Source organism: Hipposideros armiger, unplaced genomic scaffold (assembly GCF_001890085.2).
Source record: "Hipposideros armiger isolate ML-2016 unplaced genomic scaffold, ASM189008v1 scaffold_591, whole genome shotgun sequence".
Taxonomy (NCBI): Eukaryota; Metazoa; Chordata; class Mammalia; order Chiroptera; family Hipposideridae; genus Hipposideros; species Hipposideros armiger.
This window is the reverse complement of record NW_017731941.1, coordinates 703,799-727,886: the sequence shown is the minus strand read 5'-3', so window position 1 is coordinate 727,886 and position 24,088 is coordinate 703,799. Positions and strand designations below refer to the sequence as shown.

Here is a 24,088-nt window from a genome sequence, read left to right as displayed (position 1 = left end):
TATTAAATACTGTTTTTAATACTAGGACTTTGACCAATAACCAAAATGGCAGCAAACAAGACAGCTGGCAAGAAGAAAGTTTTATTCAACAACTCTTCAGTCTTTATTAATCAAAATCCTAAACTGTGGATAAAACACCTAAATGTAAGAGCTAAAACTATACAACCCTTAGAAGAAAATATAGAGCAAAAGCTTCAAAGCATTGAGTTAATGATTTCTTGGATATGACACAAAAGCAGAGGCAAGAAAAGAAAAAAAATAGTCATTTGCGCTATGCATCAAAAGACATTATCAACAGAGTACAAAGGCAACCCATACAATATTTGCACATTATATATTCTCAACAGCACTAATCATTAGGAAAACCAGGCGCCCATTATGATGGCTTACTAGCAACAAAAAAAAACAAACAAACAAAAAAAAAGGCAAGAGAAAGAACATAAAGTAACAAGGGTTAGCAAGGATGTAGAGAAATTGAAGCCCTTGTGCACTGTTTGGTAGGAATGTAAAATGGTGCAGTCACCATGAAAAATAGTATGGCAGTTCCCGCCAAAATTAAAAATAGAATTACAATATGATCCTACAATTCCACTTCTGGATATATATACCCAAGAGAATTTGAAAGTAGGGTTTGAACAAGATATTTAAACACTCATATTCACAGAATCCTTATTAACAATAGCCAAAAAGTAGAAGCAACCCAAGTATGTATCAATGGATGAATGAATTAGCAAAATGTAGTATATATATATATATATATATATATATATATATACATATATATATATATATATATATATATACACACACANAAGGAAATTCTGATACATGCTACAACATTGATGAACCTTGAGGCCATTGTGCTAAGTGGACTAGGCCAGTTAAAAAAAGGACAAATATTTATGATTCCACTTACATAAGGTACATAAGAATAGTCAAATTCAGAGAAAGGTGGTTGCCAGGGGCTATATTAGCCATGCTAATATAACTAAAATGTATATTAACCATGCATAGTTAACTTACCCAACAGTTCAAGTTCAACTATTAAAAATATGGTTGACAAAAGTCTACCCTATTCCCAGAGATAGGGAACTAGAGGGAAATGTTGTAAAAAGTGGAAGAATCCTAATAATGCATATTGTAGTGCTGTCAAAAAGCAACTGTAAGACGTCACACACACAGCTATTACCACAGCCTACAAGAAGGTCAAGACCGAAAACATTTAATCATAAAAAAACACCTTGTGGTCTACCCATACAACAGGCTGTGATTTGGAATGAAGTACAGACACATGCTGCAACATGGATGAACCTTTAAAACATTAAGCTGGTGAAAGAAGCCAGTCACGAAAAAAAATTATAAGATTCTATTTACATGATATATCCAGAACAGACAAATCTATACAGGTAACAAGTTGATTACTGGTTGTTTACTGCTAGGGTGAAGGATGAGGAAGGTAAAAGAACTGAGAATTAATAAAGGGTGCAGGGTTTCTCTGTGAGGTGATGAAAATGTTCTAAAATTGATTATGGTGATGGTTGCATAATTCTATGAAAATACTAAAAATCACCGAATTGTATAATTTAAATGGGTAGATTGTACAGTATGTGAATTATATCTCAAGAATATTTTCTTTTTTGCTATAATGAACACTGTTACTAAGGAAGCAAAAGAAAAAACACAACTGCTCATGAAAAGTGGATTTATGTGCACCCATTATAACAAAAGAGAATTCATTTCAATGGCATGCATGTGGCAAAAGGCACTAACAGTGGTTAAACAATAACTAAATAGTGGCGAAATTTTAAAAAGGGATGCTAAGAAATCATTAAATGATAACCAAAATATTTGATCCAGAAAGCAAGATGTGCATGAAAGAGGCGAAAGAAATACATATCCTAAGGCCAAAATTCAAGAAATCCTGCAAATCCCCTGGAAACAGTCAGTCTCAACTACATACATATCTCTCTGCCTTCAGATATCGATATAGTTAATACTTACACCCAAGTATTAACCACAAACAAGCTAAATATCTTAGGTAGATTTTTAAAACACCAAACCCATCTTTTTCCTATAAATTTTAGCAAGATAAAATTTTTCTTTCCTATTCCCCTGGCTAGTAATGCTGCCAGTAACATTGTTTTCTGCATTTATACCATTTCCCTACACTGTTATCTGATACAAACAGCTGTTTTCACCTAACCGCTCAGAATAAAGATCCAACGTCTTTTAATAGAGAAAAACAAGATTAAAGAAGATTATCACAAAGAATAAACCAATGTAATGATAAATGATTTACCTTTTCTCCTAAATCCCTCTAGGGGGTCTGCACTACATGTACGCTGAATGATTGCTCAAGTTTTTAATTGTTTAATATTTATGTATTTTACACTGAGAGCCAGAATACAAAAGTTGCTCATTTCCCTTGGAGAAAAAGAAAAAAAAAGCCAAAACTCAGAGAACAGCCAACTACCTCTAATGGAAGTAGATTCTAACTGCAGACATCCCCCCTGCTACCGAACATATGTAACTGTGTAATGTAAAGAGAAGCAAGTAGGGAGAGTAATCCTAATCTAAGATAGAAAGCAATCCCCTTCCCTCATCCCCAGAAGACTATAAGGAGGGCTTTGATAATAGCCAGATGTGCCAGAAAGTATGAACTTGAATTCATTACTGCATACCTTGGGTCCTGACTAGTTCTAAAGTTCTTTGTAGCAACAAAAGTTCCCAAATATTCAGGGCTGGTTCAATGATAAAGACGGTTGGTGTGTTTTAACTATGAGCTCCCCCCATGCCCAAAACCCTACTCAGCCCACCAGAAAGTAGGGCATCTCTGGGGCTTGCGTAGCTTAGAGACTTGGAAACCAGGCAAGTTGTGCCTCTCTGTCCCTAAGTCAGGGTATATTCTCAGAGATATAGGAATAACACACCTTCCCCAACCCTAAAGCAGCATAAATGAGACAAATGACAATAGCAAAATACCCCTGTGATTCAGTGAGTAAGGAAGCTTAGAATCTACCTTCATGTATTAGATTTTCCTTAGCAAAGCAGTCTGATTATAAATGTGTCACAATAATTATTTCAAGAAAGAATTTATGAATTCTAATACCAGTGAATGAAAGTTTAATGAAAAAAAATGCTATTTACATAGTCTCAGAGTTCTCCCCACAGAAAAATACATATAAATTACAGAGGAGTAGCAACTTTACAAAGGAGAAACTTGGCAGAAACCACCTTCCTTTAATAAAACTAACATCACTAGTAATGAGATAAACTTGTATTATGTGCTCTCTAATATGATGGACTGAGTGAGGACAGTTATCATCACTTTGTGGTAAAGATAAATCTTATCATGAGGAAACTTCTCAGATTGGTATTGAAGGGCATTCTACAAGAGTCCATACGCTTCAAAAGCATCATAGCCATGAAAGACCAAGAAAAGCTATTCCAGACTGATGAGCTGTTATTGAGGGACACTAAAGAGACATGGGAACTAAATACAATCTGTGATCCTGGATTGGATCCTGGACCAGAATATTTTCTTTTTTGCTATAAAAATATCAGCAAGATAACTGGAAAATTCTGACTAAGACCTTAGATTCCACCAGTAGTAATTCCCTGACTTTATCATTTTAAGGTAGTTTTATAAGAGAATATCTTTTTTTCTTAGAAGACATACACTAAAACATTAAAGGGTAAAATGGCATTATGTTTAGAAATTAGACTCACAGGTTTCTGAGAAAAACAATAATACATACATAGAGAAGATAAAGCAAATGTAATAAAATCTTAAAATTGGGGGAATCTGGATGAACATTATGCAAAATTGTATTTTTTAATTTCAAAATAAAATGTTAAATCCACACCCTGAGCACTTCTTTGTATATTTCATATTCCAATAAGTAGTTTTTATTCTGTGAAAAATTCAAGTTCTTTTTCATGTTTGCACTAGCTGTCTGTTCCTTTCTCCATAGAATGTACCTACCCAGATTTTCACATGGCTGTCTTCCTCCTCAGCTTAAATCCCACCTCCTCAGAGACCTCCCCAGGCAACTCAATCTAAAGGAGACTCTATTGACAGTTGTAGACAACTAGTGACAGTTGATCACATCAACAATCACTTTCTTAAGTAAATCGAAAAGTGCTTTTACTTGACTGTCTCTCCGCCTTTCCTACCCAGAATGTGAAGGACCACGTCTTATTCACAGCAATATCTTCAACAATATAATAGGTATCTAAATATTAGTTGCTGCATTTAAAACTGTAATCTCAGTTTCATAAATGTCATTTTTTCATGAATTAAACTCTAATATTTAGAAGCGCAATAATAATGTCACTATTTAATTACAGAAAATAGCCTAGCTGTTCAGCAGTTGATTTTAGAACACTGCATTTTCTCCAATACTTTTTGTACCAGGACCTGAGAAGGCACTGCAGAGGATTCAGATATTAAAACTAGAATGTCAGCACATAGTAAGATGCTCAATAATTATTTTTCAATTATATTATATAGACCACATTCGTGTATTAGTTTTAAAAGTAGAACTAATTTGGGTTGCTAAATACAAAATAGTGAGGTAAGTAAGGTAAAGGAGTGAAACTGGTTAGGGAGTAAACTATTGTTGCCTTTTCCACAGCATTATTTTTCTTCCATCCAGAGAGAAATCACCCTCCTGAAATCTCAAGTATTATTCACTACCTGACTTGACTCAATATCACCAAAAGACAAGACAAAAACAATATACTCATGCTACCAAACCATGCACCAATAAACAAATTTATAGGAATAATAGAGGAATGACTTGACTATAACTTCCCACTTATTTAGATAACTTAGAAATAACTTCATATAAACTACCCTTCAAAAAAGATGAGAATGGGCCGGCCGAGTGGCTCAGTTGGTTAAGAGCTCGCTCAAGAGTGTGAGCTCTGAGCAACAGCGGTTCGATTCCCGGCCCGAGCTGAGCAGCCGCTGAGCTGCCAACAGGTGGCAGGATGGTTCAGCTTAAAAAAAAAAAAGATGAGAATGTCATTTCTAATACATAAACACATTCTGGTTTAGCATAGAAAATCAGATAATCCATATCAAAGTCCATCTGAAGAGTACTATAATATCTTTTTCTGCATAAAGCATATTCAACACTAAGTTAAATAAAATGACCAATGAAAATGATGAGCCATGCTAAATTTTATATTATTTTGGAGTCCTAAATATACCAAGGCCAAAAAAGAAAGAGATAACTTACTTAAGGAAAAATATTCACACAGAAATACCAATAAACAAAAGATGGAATGGGGCGGCCGGTTAGCTCAGTTGGTTAGAGCACAGTGCTCATAACACCAAAGTTGCTGGTTCGATCCCCACGCCCTCCACAACTAGATTGAAACAACTACCTGACTTGGAGCTGATGGGTCCTGGAAAAACACACATTGTTCCCCAATTAAAAAAAGAAGAAGGTATGCTAGAAAGTAAAGGCCTATGCGGTATCAAGTCTGAAAGTCTACAATACTGAAGGCAAGAAGCCCTAAAATTATTTTTAAATACACTGATGTAGACTACAAAAAATACCACCTATACACTATTCTCTATAAAACACTGAACTCCTATCTGCTTATCTCTTTCCCACTTTCAGAATAATGGTTGGAAAAAAACAAAATTTTAGTTGCTCCTTCCCCTATGATCATCACACAAATGGCCAACACAGGCTCACTCCTTTCAATAGATTTTTACAACCCTGGAGCTAAGCTTCAGCGAAGTCCTAGGAAAGTTCAGTAGGACTGCCAACAGCCAGCAGCCCCTCTTTTCACCATGGACAATCTATCAAAGAGCCTGATAGTAAACATTCTTACCTGACATTCTAGTGTTTCAGCCTTAACCCAATTCCTTGGACAAATCTTCAACTTGAATCCCAATACTCCAAAATCTTTTAAAAGATAAACTCTATAGGAATAATTTTCCAAGTGGTTTAGCTTAAGTCTGGCTCCTTTCCACTCTTGTATAAACTTAACTATCTAGTGAAGTTTGTTGGTCCAGCCAAGAATAAAGTCAACAAAATAGTATGGTCTCAATAGCTGGTTTTATATCAAGCTATTGTTAAAGATTTTGACTAGGAATATTGAGTTCCCATTTTTCACCTACCAAGTTCAAATGGACAGTATTTTTTTGATTGTTTGCATTCTGTTCCTATCAATTATTAAATTTGCCAATGGGAAAATTCTATGAACAATCACCATGCAGTCTAGAAAAAAACATGAAGAAATCAAGTAAAACACAGATCCCTTGCAGACTTCATCTGTGACATTTATGATTAAGGAAATTTTATAGTGATTTTATTTGGCCTGTTAAGTTTTATTTATTTTAGTTTTATTGTCTAAATAAAACCAAAGTAAACATATCAACTCTACCTCAAGAAAATAACACTAGTCAACCCAACTCCCATCTATATTCATGTTCATCAATTACTATTCCCTAAGATGTGTTTTTATAACAATAAATCTGTTCTATTTATAATATGTCCCTAAGCAACCAATCTAAGTACTGTGACTAGATTCTCACTCTCAAAGGGCCAAACTGAAGGGTTTTGTAGTGCAGTAGTGGGAATTCACCCATGAAGACCTGACCGTTTCTCTAAGAAGCCCATTAAGGCCAGGAGAAGCATCTCAAGAATCAAATATCCTAGAAAAGAAAAACCTCTACCTATTGCTAAGACACCCAGCTCTTATGAATTCCTGAAACTTTAAAACAAAGGAATTGCACAGCAATTATCTTCTAACTAGAATCGGGTGGTAAGGATTAATTAGGCACATGACATCGGTACTACACTGTGAGTACCCTGACCTAAGAAGTATAGCAAAATTTACTGGCCAGTAAAATCATTCTATTCTTTTTGTTACCTCCTGTTTTCTTTTCCTTCCAAGGCAGGCACTTCGAGGTCTAAGGCCTAAAAATCAAGGAGTATAGATGCCATGCATCTTCCTTACCATCTTTCTATTCTTAAAGTGACAGTGGTAAATTTGGAATTTTATCTATAAAAACTGTTCCTAAATATACACAATAGTAAGCAGTTTAAGCTCCTGTAACACAGAACTGAACTTAGTTTTTATTAATGACTACATGGCATGTGACAAAGAACTTTATCCAGAACACTCCAAATCTCAAAGATTTTCTAACATGGTCTTCAATCTAACCTTAAGATTAAGTCAGTATCGGGCTGGCCGGATGGTGCAGTTGGTTAGAGCGTGAGCTCTGAGCAACAGGGTTGCTGGTTTGATTTCCACAAGGGCCAATGAGCTGTGCCCAAGCTGAGCAGCCAACAGGCAGCCGGGTGACTCAGCTAGTGAGAGTGAATGCTCTTAACAACAAGGTTGCCGGTTCGACTACTGCATGGGATGGTGGGCTGCACCCTCCAGCAACTAGATTGAAAATGGCAACTAGACTTGGAGCTGAGCTGCACCCTCCACAACTAAGATTGAAGGACAACAACTTGACTTGGAGCTGATGGGTCCTGGAAAAATACAATGTTCCCTTCCCCAATTTCCCAATAAAAATATTTTTTTAAAAAAGATTAAATCAGTATCATTCAGGAACACTTCTAGTCATGCAGTGAATAATTAATAAATACCAGCTAAATGCTACATTTTGTAAAAACAACAACAACAAAAAAAAAACCAAACTTATTTGATAGCTAAGTACCATTGAATGGTCAATATTTATAAAGTTCCAAAGGTTTTCACACCAAATGCCAGACTTTGTTTCCAAAAAGCAAAGACCAGGACACTGAAGACAGCCCAGCACAACTGCTCCTCTCCTCCTCTAAAAACGCTGCTTTTTTCTCACAAAACACACAATTCACAATACCATTCCACAAACTTTACATGAATTATAGAAAAATTATTTGTTTTTTTATGATTCTTACTCCTTGTGTTAATTCTTACTCCTCGGAACACACAGCAAACATATAGGGAAAGGTATAGAAAAACCAAGCATATAAATGGAATTTAATTTTACTCCTTTGCTACAGTTCATACTTTTCATGCTATAAAGCATACTACCATATTATATGATTTTTTGTTATCATTATCACAATCTTAATTAGATTATCCAAAAAATTATAGGTTAGCATATTAAATCCATTCTGTTTAACAATATTTTTAAGCCACTACCACGCAGATAAGGCAAAAATTAAGGAGGAAAAAGATGACTTACTGAAATTTTAGCAACTTGAAATTTTAGCAGCTTTAATCACAAATGTAGATTGGTGTTCTGAGGCACAGCCAATGTGAAGTCAGCAAGTAGCCCACAAGTATAGTCAAATTAAAGAATAAATGGAATGGGGACCTTAAAGAATCGTTTTTAAAATACACATTTTTTTTTTTAATTTTTATTGGGGAATTGGGGGGATGGGAACAGTGCTGGGGAATTGGGGGAAGGGGAACAGACAAGTTGCTGTCCTTTTGTTCTTCAGTCTAGCTGTGGATGACGTTGCTTCACTGGCCCAAGTTGGCACCATCATTGCGCTCTTCCCGGGCGAGGCAGATTAGTCACCGGCTTCTGGACAGCCACTCTCTGCGGCTGCTGGCCGCTAACACTGGCTGCTGGCTGCTCACGCTGGCTGCTGGCTACACACGGTAGCCCATGGCAACCCACTGCCACAGGGGCTGCAGCCTATGCCATTGCCGGCAACTCACGGGCAGCCCAGCTCCAGGTTGAGCTGTTGTTCAGCATCTTAGCTGTGGAGGGCAGTGTCACTGGCGCTCATGTGGGATCCGAACCGGGGCCCTCTGGCATCCCAAGCCAGTTCTTAACCATCGCGCCACTCGGCCGGCCCCTAAAGTACACTTTTTAAAGCATGTACGTGTTTTTTAAATACACTTTAAAATTTGCCAGCTACCCAACACACCAAAAATAACTGGGAAGGGACAGAACAATCAATTGCTTTAAGGCTAATTCAACACACTAAGAGAGAGTAAATTAAGACATTAAATAATTGCAACCCAACTTCTGTGAAGGAACTTGTTACATAAAACAAAGAACATTTATGCTTTAATTATGAAGGTGATGTAAACTATTAGTCCTGCACCACTATTCACTTACTATCAAACTGGACTTTACTGATATTCACTGAGCAAGTCAATTTTGTTTCTGTGCCTATTGGGTACTATTATAAATGTTTTTCCCCCTCCTGCCCTGTTCTGGACATTGGGTGCTAAATGATTCAAAGAAATCTCCAGACATAAACCATTACCCTTCAATTGCCTGTTTAAATATATTTAAATATAGGTGTTATGATATAAAAAGTATATCTCACTCAGGCCGGCATAGTGGCCCGCTGGTTAAGAGCTAGCTTGGGATGCCAGCTCTAAGCAGCAGGACCCCGGTTTAGATCCTACATGAGGGCAAGTGACACTGCCCTCTACAGCAAAGATGCTGAACAACAGCTCGACCTGGAGCCCGGCTGCCATGAGTCGCCAGCTACGGCGTAGGCTGCAGCCCCTGCTGCAGTGAACTGCCATAAGCTACCATGAGTGGCCGGCAGCCAGCGTGAGCGGCCGGAAGCCAGCGTGAGCTGCCAAGAGCTGCCATGAGCAGCCGTCCAGAGGCTGGCGACTGATCTGCCTCATTCGGGAAGAGCGCAATGATGGTGCCAACATGGGCCAGTGAAGCAACATCCTCCACAACTAGATTGAAGAACAAAACGACAGCAACTTGTCTGTTGCCCTTCCCCTAATTCCCCAGCACTGTTCCCATCCCCCCAATTCCCCAATAAATAAATAAAAAATAAAAAAAAGTCATGACTTCTCCCACAACCCTATATTTTAGCATGTACTAGCTGCAGTTCAAAATAGTTTGACCCCAACATTTGAAGTGATTTCTCTGTGGTCAAAAAACTAATTAATAGGGGCCAGCCAAGTGGCTCAATTGGTTAAGAGTGTGAGCTCTGAGCAACAGGGTCGCCAGTTCGATTCCCACAAGGGCCAGTGAGCTGCACCCAAGCTGAGCAGCCGTGAGCTGCGACGGGCGGCCGGATGGTGACTGGACTCCGAGCTGGGCTGGCTGCGCCCTCCACAATTAAGACTAAAGGACAACAACTTGGCTGTTTCCCTTCCCCAATTCCCCAATAAAATCTTTTTAAAAACTAAGTTATAAGTGCAGACATCACCCTAAAATTTAATTTCCTACTTTTCCAACATGTGTTTAGAATTACCACCAATTCTGAAAGGGCCACTCAGCTCTCCTTTAAATTAAACAAAATTTTCTGAGAACTTGCTAAAAACTAAATATACTTTCTATATACATGTATAGACAATGTCAATGTGCTTTCACAAAAGTCTAGCTCATTTTTCCCATTTAATACAACTCAAAGATTCTACTACCAAGAGGATGAACATATTCTTCAATTCCTTCATTCTAGCCACGAACACAGGTATTTAATCACAAGTTCAAAACACAATTAGTTGAGACTAAGCAAGAAGCATACTTTAAAATTAAAATATCTAGTAAAATTATATTTTTAAGGCATAATAAAAATAGGTTAGAAAAATTATAGCATCCTTTGCTACAAACTTACCTGTTTAACATTAGCTTCAAACTCTGAATCATTTTTATCAAAGATCACTTGAGCAAGACGCATCTGTTCAGCTGTTGCCTGGAAAGCACATACAATTGTTAAAGATCTGAACACCAAAATTATAAGTTGGATGCCAAAATCTGATGCAAATAGATAAAAGCTCTCAAGCACTCCAGCACTATGGTAACAGAAATACTGATTTAAAAAACACAAAAGGACTCTGAATTAAGACCTCTCAAATGTATACAATCTGTTCCCATAATGTAAATAGAGATCAAATTAGATATCACAAAGATCCCATTCCTTTGGCCAAACGCCCTAAAGTTCTTGTTCATCATCACTGGTCCTGTACTCATTTGAATTTTCTTTCCCCAGGGGAAATGGGAGTAACCAACACAAAACAAAGTGGTCGAACAGGAAGCAATGGGAACAGCTGCCAGGACACAATCTTAGAACTAGCTTTGCTGTCAAAAAAGCAAAGAAGTTCTAAAAGCTCTAAAAAGCTATAATGGTCAGCTCTAAAGAGAAAAGGCTGTATTTATCTAAATAAAATTTATTTTTAAAGTCACTCTTTTTTAACTACAATAAAAAAATGGTTTTCACAAAATTTTTTAAATGGAAACTTGCAAACACTAAATTAGTCGCCTCTGCAGAAAAGGACTATTTCCCAGTTGCTTTTTTCACACAAAATTCTTTTAAAAAAAAAAAAATCAGGGGCCGGCCAAGTGGCTCAGTTGGTTAAGAGCTCACTCTAGAATGTGAGCTCTGAGCAACAGGGTAGCCGGTTCAATTCCTGGCCTGAGCTGAGCTGCTGCTAAGCTGCCAACAGGTGGCAGGATGGCTCAGCTTTAACAAAAAAAATAATAATAATCAAATTACTGAATTTTTGAGGTTTCCTTTTGTGGTATTTTTGGCAACAAAAAATTAGAAAGGTATTTTTAAAAGTTACTCTTTTGTGCAGTAGTTAATAAGTAATATGTCAATTTGGTTTCTTAGCTTTGAGAAAGGTACCATGGTTATGACAACAGGGAAACTAGGTGAGGGGTATACAGGAATCCTCTGTTCTATCTTTGTGCAACTTTCTGGTAAATCTAAAATTACTCCAAAACAGTTTTGTGGGGTTCCCCCCCCCCAAAGTTACCGTTACCTCAAATCTATACTAACTCCCAACATAAATGTTTAAAATGTTAAACAGTTCAAATTACTAAATCATCCCCACAAGGAGCTAATAATGAACAACTTTTTTCTCTGCTTTGAAACATATATATTTCAAATAATCTCATAGTTCATACAGGTGGTTGATTCTACAAGATCCAGCTAGCTTTGGCCTGATCCCTCCAATCTAATGGCCAATCAATCCCTTCATCCCAACCTATGCCAGCCTGCTGTGGCCTCAGTTGAACTGCTTATAGTGCTACTACATTACAGCCAGAAACATGTTTATACAGAAACTCAGTGTCTACACATACTGCCAATTTTACCTCAGTGCTACCCAGTGTATAAGGGCCTTACATATACTCTCACTATACCTACCTACACATCAGACAATCATTTTCTTAACCCACAATCAACTGAGAAGTCCTAGTGCTGCGGCCAAAAGGACCAAAGGCATGAAATAACTGGATGAAGTAAAAGGGGAAAATCAAGAGGATGAGATCTGGAAAGATGGCACTTCCCATTATACATTTGGGTTTTTGGGTAATGACAACTTTTTATGAATGAAAGTAAACCCTTAGTGCCCCTGATGCTGAAAGCCTACATGATCAATTTTTGCCCAATTTCCTTAAATACCAATATCTTCCACTCCCTGGGTCTCAAATCTAAAAATTGTACCTTACTCGTATTCATTCAGCCTTGCTCCATTCCAAGTACATTAATGATCATTGTATCCCACAATTAAATTTCCTTAAATTACAAAATTGTCACAGATCCCTCAAGAAAATTACAGTGACCCCTAAGGTAACCATCTAGTACCAAAACTATTTATTTGGCACTTACATATTTTTCTTTGATATCAAAAACAGTATATTAAACTTATTTCTTTGTAGGGTAACACACACACACACACACACACGCACGCGCGCACACACACACAATTTATTGTGAATATCTATAGCAGAATGTTTATTGGCTGCCAACCAATCCACTGGATATGTCCTGCATTTTATTTACTCACAAATTTTTCATTACTACCTAAACACTACCGAGATCCATTTTATACCTAATTTGTATATATATCCGTGACAGCTTTCTGAGAAGACAAAGATATGAAATAAGTATCTAGAAAAATGTTAAAATCTCATATCTTCTCCTCAGAAATGCTCTGCACAAAGTTTGCAAAGATGTCTACTCCACCAGCAGTATAATAGAGCCTGCTTCCTCAAAATTTTCCCAACTTTAAAAAGTGCCAATATGGGCCGGCCGAGTGGCGCGATGGTTAAGAACTCGCTTGGGATGCCAGAGGGCCCCGGTTCGGATCCCACATATGAGGGCCAGTGACACTGNAAAAAAAAAAACAAGGATGAGGAGGAGCTCTAGTGTAACTACACATTCCTTCAGCTTTACTAAGCTAAAAAATCTTTTCTCCTTTTATACATCTGTTAAACGGACATGAAAATGTGTCTGTAGAATATTCACACATTAGCAAATAGATATACCAGCAAATCCTGGTTTTCTGTTACTCTAGAGACATAAGGAGTAGTAACAGGTTACGACTGAGATGAAGAAAACATGAACAGTGGAGCCAAGAGAAGTTTTTTCAGGTGGTGAAAATGTCCACAGGCCCAGAGAATTTTGGAAACTGGGTAAGGCTGGAGTAGATGACCAAGTTCTCTTTCAAGTCTTCCGATTCTACGACTTCATACAGAAATCATATATAACAAAAACAGTCATTTCAGGTTAGTGTTCTTTCTGGAACTTAAAACAAATATGGAATGGCACCCATAATCTCCTCCATCCCTACCCCCATATAAGGTGAAGTTTAAAGTATGGAATTGGAGACAAATCTTAGCACTGCATAACAATTAATAATACTTATTAATAATCTTACCGTATCTGAATTCCCTTCCAGCAATATATTGATAGCTTTGTTCACATCTCCATTACAGTCATGTAGGGCTACTATACATTCATCTTGATTTTTTCCTGTCACTTCCATTAGCTGTTGCAATTATAAGAAAATTGTTAGAAGACCCAAAAACGGTACCTGATATTAATTTTAAGATTCTTCTATATAAAGATGGAAACTATGCAATACTTCCACATGAAGATGGCCTCTTCTAGACTCTGTAGCTTACAATCCAAGAACAGGTTTACCTGTTTTTTGTGGCCACTCATGTCTTTTCACCAATACTGGCAGAGTCAAACTACAAATCAACCCTCCTCCAAGCTGACCAAATGTCAGATTAATAAGCAGCATACTCATATATCAATTGTATGTGTACATATGTACACACACACGTACATGTACTCACACACACACACCCCAACATTCTCAGAATACTCAGGATCAGCTGACTATTCAAATTTGGTACAATTACCTGATTCCCAAAATTCTGAATTACTCGAATATTAAGTGGGACTATGTTTCCAAAAGACCAAATGTGAGTATGTGGCCACCATTAACAGAACACCCAGTCTAACTGTGTTCCACAGAGACAAAATTCCCTACATAAGCTATTACTGCTTGGATTAGAGAACATTATATACATAAGTCATAACACCCTAAGGTCTCACAAGCAGAATTCTGCAGCTACCACAAAACTCACTCCTAGATATACTAAGTTCTCAAGCAACTTCAACAGGGTGCTATGTTTAATCAATAATATGGCCTCAGGGATAGAAAAGACAGTCCGGGGAATATAATCAATAATGTTGTAAATATTTTATAGGGGGCCAGTTGGACTCATGTCTTGCTAAAGAGACCACTGTATAGACAGTGTAGAGGCCTGACCACCGCACTGTATTTCTGAAGCTGATGTTGACTAATATTGTATGTCAACTACAATTATATATACAATTATATATAGTCACAGGACATGGAGTAGAGTGTGGGATTGGAGTCAATGGAATTGTAATACGTAAGTATGACATTGGGGGTGGGAGGGCAGTGGATGGGGGAGGGGTTGTTACTTTGTGAGGGGTGAAAAGGATAACTATTGTATTGTTCTGTACACATGAAACTAATAATAAAAAATAATCAACAAAATCTTGGTGCCTTCTCTTTAACAAGGGAAATTAAAGCTCCTAACATTTTCATCATAAAAAACAATTGTAGATTAGGCACAATACAAGTTTTTCAATTATCAGTTGATAAATGTATGATTTAAATATCTGTTGTGTTTTCATTATGTTTAGCTATTGGGTTGTCGGAAAAGTCATGACATATTTTTTTGTTGCAAAAATGAGTCATGAGGGCCGGCCGAGTGGCGCGATGGTTAAGAACTCGCTTGGGATGCCAGAGGGCCCCGGTTCGGATCCCACATATGAGGGCCAGTGACACTNAACATGGGCCAGTGAAGCAACGTCCTCCACAACTAGACTGAAGAACAAAACAGCAATTTGTCTACCTGTCTGTTCTCCTTCCCCGATTCCCCAACGCTATTCCCGTCCAATTCCCCAATAAAATCTTTTAAAAAATAATAATAATAAATTACGGTATATCTCACTGAAGTTTATTTATATGTGGGGGAAGGTGCTTTGTTTTGTTTTGTTTTGTTTTTTAAGTCTAACTTGGTTTATAAAGAGTCAATCTGAGTCTCTTACCTACTATTTTACATCCTTTCTTAAAGTTAACATGCTTGAATTAGGGATTTTAAAGCAAGCCAATATCAACTTTTAATGTATAAGATTTGTATAAGATTTTATTGTATAAGATTTTATTTGGTTTGATTACTTTCAATCCAGTCTCTCATAAAACTATTCAATAGTTCCTAGTGGACTTGGTTTCAGGGTTACCCACTAGTTGAGTCCTTCCATCTCCATAATGGCAAGCTATTTACCTCCACCTCTAATAGCAAGAAGTTTGTCATCCTTGATGAAGGAAGGAGGCAACAAGGCAGGTAACACCTACTACCCACTTTAACCTTCCCCTTCCTCCCTGGTCTCTCTGAACAACGAGAGTTCCAGAATAAGACAGAATTAGTTCAAACTCTGACCCTGAGCAAATAATCTGGTTTGCTCATCTGTAAAATGAGAATAACAACAACAATCCTCAGATGGTTTTGCTGAGGAATTAAATGAAAATACATGTAAATTACTAGCAAAATGCCTACTACACAATAAAGTACTCAAAGTAAATGTTAGCTATTATTATTTGTTCTGTTCCTACCAACTCACAGAGAGAAAAAACATTCCAGAAACAGGAAATTCTAAAGACTTAGGTAATCGTCACAAAAACTCATTTCACTAAAAAAAAAAAAAAAATCACAACGTGAAAATTATATATGTTGCAGTACTCTTCTTGAATTCTGAGAGAAATCTTTTAAAAAACTATAAAAACCAAGGTCAGGATATGTTGAGAATTCCAGTTAAACTACTTCTAAAACCACTGATGAACTTACTAAAAATGAACAACTCAATGATTAACTTAAACATCACTAAAAAATTGAAAGGAAGACATAAAATGATGCAATGCAATATAGATACATAACACCACCTATGCTTACCTAAAAAACTGAGCATGATCTAATCTTTAAAGTTATATTTAGAGTAAATATGAGGGCTAGAGGAATAAGCTAAATGACACCACAGATACAAAAAGACAAATGCAGAGTATGAAACATGACATCCTATAGGACAATTGACATGGCTCTGACTACAAATCAACGTAAGGAGAAAAAAGTGGAGGTACAAAAAAGATGGGGAAGAACTACTAGATTAAATAAATCAAAATATGTAATATATAAATCTTGTTTGGATCCTGATTCAAGGAATCAATTATGAAAAGACATTTTTTAAATATCAAGAAAATTTATGTATGGATTGAGTATCAGATGATCAAAAGTTTATTATGGTATTTTTAGGTGTGAAAATAGCATTATGGATACATATGAAACTGTCTACATTTTTCAGAGGTGCTTACCATAGTAATTAGGGGTAAGTGACCCAAAAATCTACTTTAAAATATTTCTGCAAAGAAGGAAGGAAGGAAAGAAGGAAGGGAGGGAGGAAGGGAGGGAGGGGACATATAAAGCAAATATGGCTAAAATCCTTAAAGTGTTATTGAATAAGAGTGAGAGGGCATGGGGCTTATTTAACTACTCTCTCCACTTTTGTCTATGTTTAAAATGTGTCATGATAAAAAAGGCTAGAAAAGGGAATTAAAATTAAAATCTGTTTGATAATTCCAATCCAATTTTGACTCTGCCTGACAAGTTAATATATAATTTTATCCTTTTCTGATCTCTGGAAATCATTTACCTTTGACCCACATAGTGGAAGTTTACTAAATGATAGCTGGGTAAATGAACAGTTGAGGGAGTTGGTAGTATATGTACTACCTACATTATTTCTACACTTTATATTTTTGAAAACAATTTTGTCACTATAAAATGCTCATTTGGAGAAGAGTCACAACGGCACTGAACATATCAAACAGGAATCAGTCAATCCAGGTAGCTCCTCCACTGAACCAAAAGAGGGTCGTCAGCATGTTACCTCATGTACTTGATTTTATAACCCTGAGAAAATTCGGTCACAACTCTAAAGCATAATTAACTACATTCTTGAAGTGGCTTAATGACATCACAAATTAATAATTGTTAAGAAATGATCACTAACAGAAAACAGGAGGTGGGATGGGGGTAATCAATGAGCAAATAATTTTAATTTTAAAACCAGTGGGTATAAATAAAGCACATTTGTTAAAGCCCAACATTAGAAAATTAATAACATTTTGTCAGAACTTCAAGTTTTAAATTATTCATATAAAGGGTCTTCTCAGCTCATTTGAAAACAACCAACAAACTTCCTCAAAATTAGGTAAGTCAAACATTTCATTCACAGGCATCAGTAAATGAATCAAAAGATTTCAGAAGATGAACCATTCTTTCAGAGTACACTGTCATGCCTTACTAAGAGCCCTGTAGATCACAGCCATCTCTTTCCCCCTTATTCCGTCTTACCTCTACCACGGGCTCGCTTGCTACGGTCTGAAGGCTTGTCCCCTTGATTGCAATCAATTCCATTCTCTTCGCCTCTAACTGAGGAAGAAAAGAGCACCTCTTATACATAATCAATTCAAACAGCTATATAGGGCAAGAACAAAAGACTTTAAAAAATGCTAAAATTTAATCAGAGTTCATACAACCGGAAAAACAAAACCAAAAAGTGACTCAAAACTGAAGACAGCACACCTTGTTTAGTAATTGATAGGTGAAAATTCTGAAAAGAAATTAAAATGACATGTCACTTTTTTTTCTTCTATTTAGCCTTGCTCTCCCCTAACGTAAGTTTGCTTCAAAAACCACCTTTGTTATTCAACTACGTAATACACCACAAAATCTGCTCATTGGTTCGGTTTAAGGCCTGGAAAAGGCATGANCAACAACTTGACTTGGAGCTGATGGGTCCTGGAAAAACACAATGTTCCCTTCCCCAATTCCCCAATAAAATCTTTTAAAAAACAAACAAACAAAAAAGAACATTACTGGAGCAATTGACATGGAATAAGTAAAAATTCCACATTGACAAAACTGGAATATGAACCATAGAACATTGTAACAATGCTAAACTTATAAAATTTGATAGTTCAACTGTGTCTATCTATATAAAGAAACATCCTTGTTCTTAGGAAATACACACTTAAATATTAAAGGGTAAAAGGCAAAATGTATTTAATAAACTCTCAAACAGTTCAGAATAAATAATGTGTATGTGTATATATAGACATGACAAAAGAATATGATAGAGCAAAAGTGGCACCATGTTAACAACATAAGGAGTACATGAGAGTTCTCTAAACTACTTTTGCAACTTTACTGCCAAACCAAAATCCCATGGACAATGTACAACAAAACTAGGTGACAAGGTAGCCCTCACAAACCTCAAAATACAAACAAGAAAAACCACCAACAGATACAAGATCTGCCTGGTATCAATTTGTGCCATGTGAGGTAAACAGAGGCAAGCACTGATGTCTGACTGGTCTAAGAACAGGAAAACCCCAAGTAGTTAAGAGGTATTCACTGCAAAGTAAAGTGGGCCAATTTGAGAACAGCAGCTGGCACTGTGGGGTTTTGACAACTCCAATTGTAAGAAGTGCCAGGATTGCAAAAAGGTTTCAAAGGGCTGGGATAGTTAACATCATAAACTCCTGATACTAACCAGCTAGGGCTTCCATCAAGAGCAACTACTAGGAGTAGAATCATAATTGAGCCACATACACAGGAAAGAAAAAAAAGATCCACAATGAGGGAAGAAAACAGAGCCAGGAAATCTCAGAAAGCAAGCCAACATAATTGTATAGAAAAGAGGAAACACTCTTCTGAAATTGGAAATGCCACTCTGAACCATAATTGCTGTCTAAAAGTCCAAGAAAACTCATTTCACATAAAAATGAGCAATAGAGGAGCAGCACCAGGCAGTCGGCAAGAACAAGCATCTTATGAAAGACGGCAAGAAGGGAGCCAAGAAGAAAGTGGCTGGCCCATTTTCTAAGAAAGACTGGTATGATGTGAAAGCACCAGCTATTTCAATAGAAGAAATATTGGGAAAACACTAGTCACTAGGACTCAAGGAACCAAAATCGCATCTGATGGTCTCAAGAGTCACGTGTTTGAAGTGAGCCTAGCTGATCTGCAGAATGATGAAGTTTCATTTAGAAAATTCAAGCTAATTACTGAGGATGTTCAGGGTAGAAACTGCCTAATTTGCACAGCACGGGCCTTACCCGTGACAGTATATGCTCCACGATCAGAAAACGGCAGACCATGACTGAAGCTCAGGTTGATGTCAAGGCTACTGATGATTATTTGCTTCTTCTGTGGGGGTGTTACTAAAAAACACAATAATCAGATTCGGAAGACCTCTAATGCTCGGCATCAACAGGTCTGTAAAATGATGGAAATTGTGACTGCAGAGGTACAAATGACTTGAAAGAAGTGGTCAATAAATTGATTCCAGGTAGCACTGGAAAAGACATAGAAAAGGCCTGCCAATCTGTTTATCCGCCCCATGATGTCTTTGTTAGAAAAGTCAAAATTATGAAGCAGTCCAAGTTTGAATTGGGAAAACTCATGGAGCTTCATGGTGGTGTTGGCAGTTCTGGAAAAGCTACTGGGATGAGACAGGTGCTAAAGTTGAACTGGATATATAAAGCTGATGGATATGAGCCTCCAGTCCAAGAATCTGTTTAAAATTCAGACTTTTCATGGTGACAAATAAAACCTGTTTGTGATGTTTTTCTTAAAAAAGTGATAGAAAAATAAACGTCAAATCCCAAAGTTATTGTAAGAGAAAAAGAAGAAGGAGCAGGAGAATACTCCTACAGTCAGTGAAAGCATGCCAAAAAAAAAAGTGCCTAGAGAACAAAGCAAAACGGCTATCTTCTGTTTCAAAATGTACTAAAAGATATTGAGCATGAAGAAAATGATAAAAGACATAAAAGAATAACATGTATCTAAGTTTTTCCAGTTCAGAAATGAAAATGAAGATTAAACCAGAAGAAACACAAAAATAAACTTTTAACAGTTAATGCCTCAAGAGAAATATAAGGTGAAACGGGTAAATATTTATAGTAAAAAAGAAATGAAAAGAAGAAATGGGAAAAAAGGAAGAATTTAATATTGAACACAGGTAAAAGAAAACCCAACCTAAACCTGTGGATAATACAAGTCTCTGAAGAAGAAAAAGGGAACAATACAAATGCTTAAAACTAAAATTCAAGAAAAATGTCTGGAAAGCAAACAATGTTTAAATATGTGAAGAAAACACCGTATACTTGAGATATCAACCCATAACAACTCACACTAAGATATTTTCTAGTAAAAGATTTGAACTCTAAAATGAAAATATCCATTGGGTATGTAGGCAGAACTGGCAAGAGACTTAATATGAAGATTATCAATAAACTTGTCAAAAGCAGTGCTTTGTGCTAAAAGAAAATAAAGTAACATTTAAGATACTCAAGTGAAGCAATTCTGAGCCCAGCATTTACAGCCATCAAAATGACTTTATAGGGCCGGCCGAGTGGCGCGATGGTTAAGAACTCGCTTGGGATGCCAGAGGNTTGAGCACCTCTTGTAATTGCAGAAGTCAAACATGACTTGTATTCATCTTTTGTTATCGGTATATATTGAGTATTACAATTTTAATACAGTTTTTTCCTTTCTTAAAATGTGTATACATCTTTTGGCACCCTCTATACATTGAGTTATTGGGGAAAATTAGTGTTAGAGACAGGTTTTTACAGGATAGCGTCAGAAGATGTGAAGTCTTTTTTCTTCTCCTCATTCCTATATTGGCATTAGTGATTCCATAGAATACAGAAATCTTATGAGCAATATTGGCACAGCTTGCTGCCCTCATCTCTTTCAGGGCTTAACTCCCATGAGTTGTCTGTGAGGCCTTCCTTGGTGGCCACTCCATTTAAATTTGCCACAGTCCTCTCTATAATCCCCATCTCTCTGCCTTCCCCTGCCCCACAGCATAATTTCTACTTAACACCATTAAAATATTATAATATTGGGCCAGCCGAGTGGTGCGTTGGTTAAGAGCTGGCTTGGGACACCAGCTCTGTACAACAGGGCCCTGGTTTGGATCCCACATGAGGGCCAGTGACACTGCCCTCTACAGCTAAGATGGTGAACAACAGCTCGACCTGGGCTGGGCTGCTGTGAGTCGCCTGCACGGCGGGAGCTGCAGCCCGTGCTGCAGTGGGCTGCCGTAAGCTACCATGAGTGGCCGTCAGCCACGTAAGCGGCGGGCAGCTGGTGTGAGCTGTCAAGAGCTGCCGTGAGCGGCCGTCCAGAGGCCAGCGACCGATCTGCCTCACCCGGGAAGAATTCAATGATAATACCAACATGGGCCAGTAAAGCAATGTCCTCTACAACTAGACTGAAGAACAAAAGGACAGCAACTTGTCTGTTCCCCTTCCCTGGTTCCTCAATGCTGTTCCCCTCCCTCAATTCCCCAGTAAAATCTTTTAATAAAAAAAAAATTATAATATTAACATGTTGCTTTTCTTTTTTATTGTTACATCTCACTCTACATCCATTAAAAGGTAAGTTTTAAGAGGGCAAAGATTTCTGTTTTATTCGCTGTCTATAAGAGTATCTGCTACACAGAAGGTACTCAGTAAATATCCATGGAATAAACGAGCAAGTCTCTAAGGTGATGTTACATATTTAGTACGTTTTATTCATTCATAATTTAGCTACTCTGGTATGTCTATACTGCAGGTTGGGTTGTTTTGGGTAAATGATGCCAAAACTTAGGTCAAATGAAAAGTACTAAGAAAATCTTCCCTATTCAACAACTTTCTGCTTAACCTAACCCTTGCCTATATCATGAGTATTCATAAGTTAGGAAGAACAAACAGCTTCACCTATCAGTAAATGAAAAACCTTTAAAATTAGAGGATGCATTTGATTCACAACAGAATGCAGTCTTAATGCATACAACACAATTACCTACAGCCCAGGTCAGTGCTGACAGGAAACTGCATCGGTTAGGGTTCTATGGAACTACTTAGTTGTAGCTCATTACTAAGTATTAACTATAATAACAAATGTTGTGTTGAGGAAGTGGGTTTATGGGCATTCGCTGGAACGCTCAGCTTTTCAGTATCCATGAAAATTTTCATCACAAAAAGTTGAGGGAAAAGGTCTATACTTACACTCTCTCCCACGATTGCCACCTCTTCCTTTCCGGTTGTTGTTTCCACATCCACGACTCGCTTCTCTCTCACTTCTCTTCTCTCTATTCTCTTTATTTTCTGAGCTTTCTTTTCCAAAATTCTTCTTCTTCCCCCCTACAGTCTCCCATGAAGTCTACCAAAGATAAGAGTTGTCATTCAAAGTGTATACAATTATCAAGAGTACATGCATGTGTCTTTCAAACCTAATTACCCACGCCTTGCAGCTCACTTGCCTACCATTTTGATTCTTTTCTGTATAGTTCTACTTTCTGATAATAAAGACAGCAAACCTTTTGCTAAGCTCCTCTGCTATATAAAGCACAAAAGATTACAGCAACTAGCTCGTTTGACAACATACTGTATGCTGTGCCACCAGAAAGCCTTTTTAAACTATGCTGATTTGAGAGTGAAGTAATTGTTATTTCCCCAAGCTCCCACTCTATGCCACTTCCACCTACCTCACTAGGAGACCTTAAACCTATTATTAAATACATAGATTAGCTCAAAGATTAAATTACATAAAATGATGCCCTAAAATCTCAGGAATACAACTTTCCCTATTCAGTTATCCGAAATAAACATCTACAAAATTTTAATGGTAGACAAATAAATTTGGGGTCAGTTTTTTTTTTTTAATACCCAAAATGTCAACCTCAAAGACCTGTTCTAATGAGAAATCAAATGATTTATATAACCTCCCTTCCCCACCTCTCCTCTAAAAGTGATGCCAAATCGTATCAAACCATATATTTAAAAATTGCAGGAAAAAAGAATAAGACACTATGTTCTTGTGAATATAAGTATTAGGATATTAGTCAGGGTGTGTTCTGGGAATCCCAAAATTGGCCCATTTGTTTCTATTTCCTTTTTCATAATCTACTTTATTTTCACAAAAGATTTGACGTGATTCAATCCCAAAATAAGAGCAATAACTATTTTAAGCTTTAAAAAAAAAATCTTAAAAAAAAAAGAAAATTACTAATGTTGTATATCCAAATAAACATAAGTACTGGAGATTAAAAAACTAAAATTAAAGAGATACAGCTGACTTATTTCCAAAATGGTGAAGGCCAGATTTAAAACATTTTTAAAAGGCATTTTCTCAATATCTATAACCTCTGATGAACTCGTATATTTAGTTACATATAAAATGATTAGGTGTGAAAAACAACATATTAAAACAAGTTATTTTCCACCTGTAAGCTTTGATAAAGATTTTAAAAATCAATACCCCATAGTTACAACAGAATACCCCATAGTTACAACAGAATAACCAGGTATTCTTAGTTCTGGTAAAATGCATCTATTTTAACCTTCCTGGAAGACTACCTCACAACAGTATCCACAATTTTGACTAGTTCACAGCTTTTGACCTAGCAATTCTACTTCTAAGCCTTTATTCAGAGAAAATAATCTGATAATTGTGCAAGCATTACGATATAGACAATGATCAGAATAAAATAGGGACAAATTCCCCAAATATCTAGTTGAGACAGTACCTACTCTAGAATATCCATAAGAGAGTATTATGTAGCCATTTTAAGAGTTACCCAGATGTACAAAGATAGAGAGCCATGATATAAGTGAAGCAAGTTATCAGCAAACAACATATAGGATTACTTTTTTAGTTCGAATAAGAGCTGGTGTGGTGTGGGCTGGTGGT

At 36.9% G+C, this 24,088-nt stretch overlaps 1 long non-coding RNA gene across 1 annotated transcript in view; it reads right to left on the bottom strand.

Moving 5' to 3' along the window:
• Positions 1–10,564: 10,564 nt before the first annotated feature.
• Positions 10,565–24,088, bottom strand: part of LOC109371768 (uncharacterized) — a 67,996-nt gene continuing 54,472 nt past the window's right edge. The window contains exon 3 of the long non-coding RNA XR_002121926.1: positions 10,565–10,646. This is a non-coding gene — a long non-coding RNA (uncharacterized LOC109371768). The remainder of the gene's footprint in view (positions 10,647–24,088) is intronic.